An 11,539-nucleotide genomic window follows, 5' to 3' on the forward strand; every position below is an offset into this window, starting at 1 on the left:
TGAAAAACTGCGCGCTATAGTATGCCGTACGATATGGGCTATAGCCCACGGTCCAAAATGATGAGAAACGAGGCTAACTTTTTTTTTCAAAATTTCAAAAAACATGGGCTATAACCCACCGTTGTTTTCATTTTTCATTTTTTTCAAATCCTCAAAAATGATGAAAAACTGCGCGCTATAGTATGCCGTACGATATGGGCTATAGCCCACGGTCCAAAATGATGAGAAACGAGGCTAACTTTTTTTTTCAAAATTTCAAAAAACATGGGCTATAACCCACCGTTTTTTTCATTTTTTTCAAATCCTCAAAAATGATGAAAAACTGCGCGCTATAGTATGCCGTACGATATGGGCTATAGCCCACGGTCCAAAATGATGAGAAACGAGGCTAACTTTTTTTTTCAAAATTTCAAAAAACATGGGCTATAACCCACCGTTTTTTTCATTTTTCATTTTTTTCAAATCCTCAAAAATGATGAAAAACGGCGTGCCATAGTATGCTGTACGATATGGGCTATAGCCCACGGTCCAAAATGATGAGAAACGAGGCTAACTTTTTTTTTCAAAATTTCAAAAAACATGGGCTATAACCCACCGTTTTTTTCATTTTTTCATTTTTTTCAAATCCTCAAAAATGATGAAAAACGGCGTGCCATAGTATGCCGTACGATATGGGCTATAGCCCACGGTTCAAAATGATGAGAAACGAGGCTAACTTTTTTTTTCAAAATTTCAAAAAACATGGGCTATAACCCATCGTTTTTTTCATTTTTTTCAAATCCTCAAAAATGATGAAAAACTGCGCGCTATAGTATGCCGTACGATATGGGCTATAGCCCACGGTCCAAAATGATGAGAAACGAGGCTAACTTTTTTTTTCAAAATTTCAAAAAACATGGGCTATAACCCACCGTTTTTTTCATTTTTTTCAAATCCTCAAAAATGATGAAAAACGGCGTGCCATAGTATGCCGTACGATATGGGCTATAGCCCACGGTTCAAAATGATGAGAAACGAGGCTAACTTTTTTTTTCAAAATTTCAAAAAACATGGGCTATAACCCACCGTTTTTTTCATTTTTTTCAAATCCTCAAAAATGATGAAAAACTGCGCGCTATAGTATGCCGTACGATATGGGCTATAGCCCACGGTCCAAAATGATGAGAAACGAGGCTAACTTTTTTTTTCAAAATTTCAAAAAACATGGGCTGTAACCCACCGTTTTTTTCATTTTTCATTTTTTTCAAATCCTCAAAAATGATGAAAAACGGCGTGCCATAGTATGCTGTACGATATGGGCTATAGCCCACGGTCCAAAATGATGAGAAACGAGGCTAACTTTTTTTTTCAAAATTTCAAAAAACATGGGCTAGAACCCACCGTTTTTTTCATTTTTCATTTTTTTCAAATCCTCAAAAATGATGAAAAACTGCGCGCTATAGTATGCCGTACGATATGGGCTATAGCCCACGGTCCAAAATGATGAGAAACGAGGCTAACATTTTTTTTCAAAATTTAAAAAAACATGGGCTATAACCCACCGTTTTTTTCATTTTTCATTTTTTTCAAATCCTCAAAAATGATGAAAAACTGCGCGCTATAGTATGCCGTACGATATGGGCTATAGCCCACGGTCCAAAATGATGAGAAACGAGGCTAACTTTTTTTTTCAAAATTTCAAAAAACATGGGCTATAACCCACCGTTTTTTTAATTTTTAATTTTTTTCAAATCCTCAAAAATGATGAAAAACTGCGCGCTATAGTATGCCGTACGATATGGGCTATAGCCCACGGTCCAAAATGATGAGAAACGAGGCAAACTTTTTTTTTCAAAATTTCAAAAAACATGGGCTATAACCCACCGTTTTTTTCATTTTTCATTTTTTTCAAATCCTCAAAAATGATGAAAAACAGCGTGCCATAGTATGCCGTACGATATGGGCTATAGCCCACGGTTCAAAATGATGAGAAACGAGGCTAACTTTTTTTTTTCAAAATTTCAAAAAACATGGGCTATAACCCACCGTTTTTTTCATTTTTCATTTTTTTCAAATCCTCAAAAATGATGAAAAACTGCGCGCTATAGTATGCTGTACGATATGGGCTATAGCCCACGGTCCAAAATGATGAGAAACGAGGCTAACTTTTTTTTTCAAAATTTCAAAAAACATGGGCTATAACCCACCGTTTTTTTCATTTTTCATTTTTTTCAAATCCTCAAAAATGATGAAAAACGGCGTGTCATAGTATGCCGTACGATATGGGCTATAGCCCACGGTCCAAAATGATGAGAAACGAGGCTAACTTTTTTTTTCAAAATTTCAAAAAACATGGGCTATAACCCACCGTTTTTTTCTTTTTTTCACTTTTTTCAAATCCTCAAAAATGATGAAAAACGGCGTGCCATAGTATGCCGTACGATATGGGCTATAGCCCACGGTTCAAAATGATGAGAAACGAGGCTAACTTTTTTTTTCAAATTTTCAAAAAACATGGGCTATAACCCACCGTTTTTTTCATTTTTTATTTTTTTCAAATCCTCAAAAATGATGAAAAACTGCGCGCTATAGTATGCCGTACGATATGGGCTATAGCCCACGGTTCAAAATGATGAGAAACGAGGCTAACTTTTTTTTTCAAAATTTCAAAAAACATGGGCTATAACCCACCGTTTTGTTCATTTTTCATTTTTTTCAAATCCTCAAAAATGATGAAAAACTGCGCGCTATAGTATGCTGTACGATATGGGCTATAGCCCACGGTCCAAAATGATGAGAAACGAGGCTAACTTTTTTTTTCAAAATTTCAAAAAACATGGGCTATAACCCACCGTTTTTTTCATTTTTCATTTTTTTCAAATCCTCAAAAATGATGAAAAACGGCGTGTCATAGTATGCCGTACGATATGGGCTATAGCCCACGGTCCAAAATGATGAGAAACGAGGCTAACTTTTTTTTTCAAAATTTCAAAAAACATGGGCTATAACCCACCGTTTTTTTCTTTTTTTCACTTTTTTCAAATCCTCAAAAATGATGAAAAACGGCGTGCCATAGTATGCCGTACGATATGGGCTATAGCCCACGGTTCAAAATGATGAGAAACGAGGCTAACTTTTTTTTTCAAATTTTCAAAAAACATGGGCTATAACCCACCGTTTTTTTCATTTTTTATTTTTTTCAAATCCTCAAAAATGATGAAAAACTGCGCGCTATAGTATGCCGTACGATATGGGCTATAGCCCACGGTCCAAAATGATGAGAAACGAGGCTAACTTTTTTTTTCAAAATTTCAAAAAACATGGGCTATAACCCACCGTTTTTTTCATTTTTCATTTTTTTCAAATCCTCAAAAATGATGAAAAACTGCGCGCTATAGTATGCCGTACGATATGGGCTATAGCCCACGGTCCAAAATGATGAGAAACGAGGCTAACTTTTTTTTTCAAAATTTCAAAAAACATGGGCTATAACCCACCGTTTTTTTCATTTTTCATTTTTTTCAAATCCTCAAAAATGATGAAAAACTGCGCGCTATAGTATGCCGTACGATATGGGCTATAGCCCACGGTCCAAAATGATGAGAAACGAGGCAAACTTTTTTTTTCAAAATTTCAAAAAACATGGGCTATAACCCACCGTTTTTTTCATTTTTCTTTTTTTTCAAATCCTCAAAAATGATGAAAAACGGCGTGCCATAGTATGCCGTACGATATGGGCTATAGCCCACGGTTCAAAATGATGAGAAACGAGGCTAACTTTTTTTTTCAAAATTTCAAAAAACATGGGCTATAACCCACCGTTTTTTTCATTTTTCATTTTTTTCAAATCCTCAAAAATGATGAAAAACTGCGCGCTATAGTATGCTGTACGATATGGGCTATAGCCCACGGTCCAAAATGATGAGAAACGAGGCTAACTTTTTTTTTCAAAATTTCAAAAAACATGGGCTATAACCCACCGTTTTTTTCATTTTTCATTTTTTTCAAATCCTCAAAAATGATGAAAAACGGCGTGTCATAGTATGCCGTACGATATGGGCTATAGCCCACGGTCCAAAATGATGAGAAACGAGGCTAACTTTTTTTTTCAAAATTTCAAAAAACATGGGCTATAACCCACCGTTTTTTTCTTTTTTTCACTTTTTTCAAATCCTCAAAAATGATGAAAAACGGCGTGCCATAGTATGCCGTACGATATGGGCTATAGCCCACGGTTCAAAATGATGAGAAACGAGGCTAACTTTTTTTTTCAAATTTTCAAAAAACATGGGCTATAACCCACCGTTTTTTTCATTTTTTATTTTTTTCAAATCCTCAAAAATGATGAAAAACTGCGCGCTATAGTATGCCGTACGATATGGGCTATAGCCCACGGTTCAAAATGATGAGAAACGAGGCTAACTTTTTTTTTCAAAATTTCAAAAAACATGGGCTATAACCCACCGTTTTTTTCATTTTTCATTTTTTTCAAATCCTCAAAAATGATGAAAAACTGCGCGCTATAGTATGCTGTACGATATGGGCTATAGCCCACGGTCCAAAATGATGAGAAACGAGGCTAACTTTTTTTTTCAAAATTTCAAAAAACATGGGCTATAACCCACCGTTTTTTTCATTTTTCATTTTTTTCAAATCCTCAAAAATGATGAAAAACGGCGTGTCATAGTATGCCGTACGATATGGGCTATAGCCCACGGTCCAAAATGATGAGAAACGAGGCTAACTTTTTTTTTCAAAATTTCAAAAAACATGGGCTATAACCCACCGTTTTTTTCTTTTTTTCACTTTTTTCAAATCCTCAAAAATGATGAAAAATGGCGTGCCATAGTATGCCGTACGATATGGGCTATAGCCCACGGTTCAAAATGATGAGAAACGAGGCTAACTTTTTTTTTCAAATTTTCAAAAAACATGGGCTATAACCCACCGTTTTTTTCATTTTTTATTTTTTTCAAATCCTCAAAAATGATGAAAAACTGCGCGCTATAGTATGCCGTACGATATGGGCTATAGCCCACGGTCCAAAATGATGAGAAACGAGGCTAACTTTTTTTTTCAAAATTTCAAAAAACATGGGCTATAACCCACCGTTTTTTTCATTTTTCATTTTTTTCAAATCCTCAAAAATGATGAAAAACTGCGCGCTATAGTATGCCGTACGATATGGGCTATAGCCCACGGTCCAAAATGATGAGAAACGAGGCTAACTTTTTTTTTCAAAATTTCAAAAAACATGGGCTATAACCCACCGTTTTTTTCATTTTTCATTTTTTTCAAATCCTCAAAAATGATGAAAAACTGCGCGCTATAGTATGCCGTACGATATGGGCTATAGCCCACGGTCCAAAATGATGAGAAACGAGGCAAACTTTTTTTTTCAAAATTTCAAAAAACATGGGCTATAACCCACCGTTTTTTTCATTTTTCATTTTTTTCAAATCCTCAAAAATGATGAAAAACGGCGTGCCATAGTATGCCGTACGATATGGGCTATAGCCCACGGTTCAAAATGATGAGAAACGAGGCTAACTTTTTTTTTCAAAATTTCAAAAAACATGGGCTATAACCCACCGTTTTTTTCATTTTTCATTTTTTTCAAATCCTCAAAAATGATGAAAAACTGCGCGCTATAGTATGCTGTACGATATGGGCTATAGCCCACGGTCCAAAATGATGAGAAACGAGGCTAACTTTTTTTTTCAAAATTTCAAAAAACATGGGCTATAACCCACCGTTTTTTTCATTTTTCATTTTTTTCAAATCCTCAAAAATGATGAAAAACGGCGTGTCATAGTATGCCGTACGATATGGGCTATAGCCCACGGTCCAAAATGATGAGAAACGAGGCTAACTTTTTTTTTCAAAATTTCAAAAAACATGGGCTATAACCCACCGTTTTTTTCTTTTTTTCACTTTTTTCAAATCCTCAAAAATGATGAAAAACGGCGTGCCATAGTATGCCGTACGATATGGGCTATAGCCCACGGTTCAAAATGATGAGAAACGAGGCTAACTTTTTTTTTCAAATTTTCAAAAAACATGGGCTATAACCCACCGTTTTTTTCATTTTTTATTTTTTTCAAATCCTCAAAAATGATGAAAAACTGCGCGCTATAGTATGCCGTACGATATGGGCTATAGCCCACGGTTCAAAATGATGAGAAACGAGGCTAACTTTTTTTTTCAAAATTTCAAAAAAACATGGGCTATAACCCACCGTTTTTTTCATTTTTCATTTTTTTCAAATCCTCAAAAATGATGAAAAACTGCGCGCTATAGTATGCTGTACGATATGGGCTATAGCCCACGGTCCAAAATGATGAGAAACGAGGCTAACTTTTTTTTTCAAAATTTCAAAAAACATGGGCTATAACCCACCGTTTTTTTCATTTTTCATTTTTTTCAAATCCTCAAAAATGATGAAAAACGGCGTGTCATAGTATGCCGTACGATATGGGCTATAGCCCACGGTCCAAAATGATGAGAAACGAGGCTAACTTTTTTTTTCAAAATTTCAAAAAACATGGGCTATAACCCACCGTTTTTTTCTTTTTTTCACTTTTTTCAAATCCTCAAAAATGATGAAAAATGGCGTGCCATAGTATGCCGTACGATATGGGCTATAGCCCACGGTTCAAAATGATGAGAAACGAGGCTAACTTTTTTTTTCAAATTTTCAAAAAACATGGGCTATAACCCACCGTTTTTTTCATTTTTTATTTTTTTCAAATCCTCAAAAATGATGAAAAACTGCGCGCTATAGTATGCCGTACGATATGGGCTATAGCCCACGGTCCAAAATGATGAGAAACGAGGCTAACTTTTTTTTTCAAAATTTCAAAAAACATGGGCTATAACCCACCGTTTTTTTCATTTTTCATTTTTTTCAAATCCTCAAAAATGATGAAAAACTGCGCGCTATAGTATGCCGTACGATATGGGCTATAGCCCACGGTCCAAAATGATGAGAAACGAGGCTAACTTTTTTTTTCAAAATTTCAAAAAACATGGGCTATAACCCACCGTTTTTTTCATTTTTCATTTTTTTCAAATCCTCAAAAATGATGAAAAACGGCGTGCCATAGTATGCCGTACGATATGGGCTATAGCCCACGGTCCAAAATGATGAGAAACGAGGCTAACTTTTTTTTAAAAAATTTCAAAAAACATGGGCTATAACCCACCGTTTTTTTTATTTTTTTCAAATCCTCAAAAATGATGAAAAACGGCGTGCCATAGTATGCCGTACGATATGGGCTATAGCCCACGGTTCAAAATGATGAGAAACGAGGCTAACTTTTTTTTTCAAAATTTCAAAAAACATGGGCTATAACCCACCGTTTTTTTCATTTTTTTCAAATCCTCAAAAATGATGAAAAACTGCGCGCTATAGTATGCCGTACGATATGGGCTATAGCCCACGGTCCAAAATGATGAGAAACGAGGCTAACTTTTTTTTTCAAAATTTCAAAAAACATGGGCTATAACCCACCGTTTTTTTCATTTTTTTCAAATCCTCAAAAATGATGAAAAACGGCGTGTCATAGTATGCCGTACGATATGGGCTATAGCCCACGGTCCAAAATGATGAGAAACGAGGCTAACTTTTTTTTTCAAAATTTCAAAAAACATGGGCTATAACCCACCGTTTTTTTCTTTTTTTCACTTTTTTCAAATCCTCAAAAATGATGAAAAATGGCGTGCCATAGTATGCCGTACGATATGGGCTATAGCCCACGGTTCAAAATGATGAGAAACGAGGCTAACTTTTTTTTTCAAATTTTCAAAAAACATGGGCTATAACCCACCGTTTTTTTCATTTTTTATTTTTTTCAAATCCTCAAAAATGATGAAAAACTGCGCGCTATAGTATGCCGTACGATATGGGCTATAGCCCACGGTCCAAAATGATGAGAAACGAGGCTAACTTTTTTTTTCAAAATTTCAAAAAACATGGGCTATAACCCACCGTTTTTTTCATTTTTCATTTTTTTCAAATCCTCAAAAATGATGAAAAACTGCGCGCTATAGTATGCCGTACGATATGGGCTATAGCCCACGGTCCAAAATGATGAGAAACGAGGCTAACTTTTTTTTTCAAAATTTCAAAAAACATGGGCTATAACCCACCGTTTTTTTCATTTTTCATTTTTTTCAAATCCTCAAAAATGATGAAAAACGGCGTGCCATAGTATGCCGTACGATATGGGCTATAGCCCACGGTCCAAAATGATGAGAAACGAGGCTAACTTTTTTTTTTTAAATTTCAAAAAACATGGGCTATAACCCACCGTTTTTTTTATTTTTCATTTTTTTCAAATCCTCAAAAATGATGAAAAACGGCGTGCCATAGTATGCCGTACGATATGGGCTATAGCCCACGGTTCAAAATGATGAGAAACGAGGCTAACTTTTTTTTTCAAAATTTCAAAAAACATGGGCTATAACCCACCGTTTTTTTCATTTTTTTCAAATCCTCAAAAATGATGAAAAACTGCGCGCTATAGTATGCCGTACGATATGGGCTATAGCCCACGGTCCAAAATGATGAGAAACGAGGCTAACTTTTTTTTTCAAAATTTCAAAAAACATGGGCTGTAACCCACCGTTTTTTTCATTTTTCATTTTTTTCAAATCCTCAAAAATGATGAAAAACGGCGTGCCATAGTATGCCGTACGATATGGGCTATAGCCCACGGTTCAAAATGATGAGAAACGAGGCTAACTTTTTTTTTCAAAATTTCAAAAAACATGGGCTATAACCCACCGTTTTTTTCATTTTTTTCAAATCCTCAAAAATGATGAAAAACTGCGCGCTATAGTATGCCGTACGATATGGGCTATAGCCCACGGTCCAAAATGATGAGAAACGAGGCTAACTTTTTTTTTCAAAATTTCAAAAAACATGGGCTGTAACCCACCGTTTTTTTCATTTTTCATTTTTTTCAAATCCTCAAAAATGATGAAAAACGGCGTGCCATAGTATGCTGTACGATATGGGCTATAGCCCACGGTCCAAAATGATGAGAAACGAGGCTAACTTTTTTTTTCAAAATTTCAAAAAACATGGGCTAGAACCCACCGTTTTTTTCATTTTTCATTTTTTTCAAATCTTCAAAAATGATGAAAAACTGCGCGCTATAGTATGCCGTACGATATGGGCTATAGCCCACGGTCCAAAATGATGAGAAACGAGGCTAACTTTTTTTTTCAAAATTTAAAAAAACATGGGCTATAACCCACCGTTTTTTTCATTTTTCATTTTTTTCAAATCCTCAAAAATGATGAAAAACTGCGCGCTATAGTATGCCGTACGATATGGGCTATAGCCCACGGTCCAAAATGATGAGAAACGAGGCTAACTTTTTTTTTCAAAATTTCAAAAAACATGGGCTATAACCCACCGTTTTTTTCATTTTTCATTTTTTTCAAATCCTCAAAAATGATGAAAAACGGCGTGTCATAGTATGCCGTACGATATGGGCTATAGCCCACGGTCCAAAATGATGAGAAACGAGGCTAACTTTTTTTTTCAAAATTTCAAAAAACATGGGCTATAACCCACCGTTTTTTTCTTTTTTTCACTTTTTTCAAATCCTCAAAAATGATGAAAAACGGCGTGCCATAGTATGCCGTACGATATGGGCTATAGCCCACGGTTCAAAATGATGAGAAACGAGGCTAACTTTTTTTTTCAAATTTTCAAAAAACATGGGCTATAACCCACCGTTTTTTTCATTTTTTATTTTTTTCAAATCCTCAAAAATGATGAAAAACTGCGCGCTATAGTATGCCGTACGATATGGGCTATAGCCCACGGTTCAAAATGATGAGAAACGAGGCTAACTTTTTTTTTCAAAATTTCAAAAAACATGGGCTATAACCCACCGTTTTTTTCATTTTTCATTTTTTTCAAATCCTCAAAAATGATGAAAAACTGCGCGCTATAGTATGCTGTACGATATGGGCTATAGCCCACGGTCCAAAATGATGAGAAACGAGGCTAACTTTTTTTTTCAAAATTTCAAAAAACATGGGCTATAACCCACCGTTTTTTTCATTTTTCATTTTTTTCAAATCCTCAAAAATGATGAAAAACGGCGTGTCATAGTATGCCGTACGATATGGGCTATAGCCCACGGTCCAAAATGATGAGAAACGAGGCTAACTTTTTTTTTCAAAATTTCAAAAAACATGGGCTATAACCCACCGTTTTTTTCTTTTTTTCACTTTTTTCAAATCCTCAAAAATGATGAAAAACGGCGTGCCATAGTATGCCGTACGATATGGGCTATAGCCCACGGTTCAAAATGATGAGAAACGAGGCTAACTTTTTTTTTCAAATTTTCAAAAAACATGGGCTATAACCCACCGTTTTTTTCATTTTTTATTTTTTTCAAATCCTCAAAAATGATGAAAAACTGCGCGCTATAGTATGCCGTACGATATGGGCTATAGCCCACGGTCCAAAATGATGAGAAACGAGGCTAACTTTTTTTTTCAAAATTTCAAAAAACATGGGCTATAACCCACCGTTTTTTTCATTTTTCATTTTTTTCAAATCCTCAAAAATGATGAAAAACTGCGCGCTATAGTATGCCGTACGATATGGGCTATAGCCCACGGTCCAAAATGATGAGAAACGAGGCTAACTTTTTTTTTCAAAATTTCAAAAAACATGGGCTATAACCCACCGTTTTTTTCATTTTTCATTTTTTTCAAATCCTCAAAAATGATGAAAAACTGCGCGCTATAGTATGCCGTACGATATGGGCTATAGCCCACGGTCCAAAATGATGAGAAACGAGGCAAACTTTTTTTTTCAAAATTTCAAAAAACATGGGCTATAACCCACCGTTTTTTTCATTTTTCATTTTTTTCAAATCCTCAAAAATGATGAAAAACGGCGTGCCATAGTATGCCGTACGATATGGGCTATAGCCCACGGTTCAAAATGATGAGAAACGAGGCTAACTTTTTTTTTCAAAATTTCAAAAAACATGGGCTATAACCCACCGTTTTTTTCATTTTTCATTTTTTTCAAATCCTCAAAAATGATGAAAAACTGCGCGCTATAGTATGCTGTACGATATGGGCTATAGCCCACGGTCCAAAATGATGAGAAACGAGGCTAACTTTTTTTTTCAAAATTTCAAAAAACATGGGCTATAACCCACCGTTTTTTTCATTTTTCATTTTTTTCAAATCCTCAAAAATGATGAAAAACGGCGTGTCATAGTATGCCGTACGATATGGGCTATAGCCCACGGTCCAAAATGATGAGAAACGAGGCTAACTTTTTTTTTCAAAATTTCAAAAAACATGGGCTATAACCCACCGTTTTTTTCTTTTTTTCACTTTTTTCAAATCCTCAAAAATGATGAAAAACGGCGTGCCATAGTATGCCGTACGATATGGGCTATAGCCCACGGTTCAAAATGATGAGAAACGAGGCTAACTTTTTTTTTCAAATTTTCAAAAAACATGGGCTATAACCCACCGTTTTTTTCATTTTTTATTTTTTTCAAATCCTCAAAAA

The sequence above is a fragment of the Protomyctophum bolini genome, assembly GCF_963924005.1.
Source record: "Protomyctophum bolini genome assembly, chromosome: 13".
Taxonomy (NCBI): Eukaryota; Metazoa; Chordata; class Actinopteri; order Myctophiformes; family Myctophidae; genus Protomyctophum; species Protomyctophum bolini.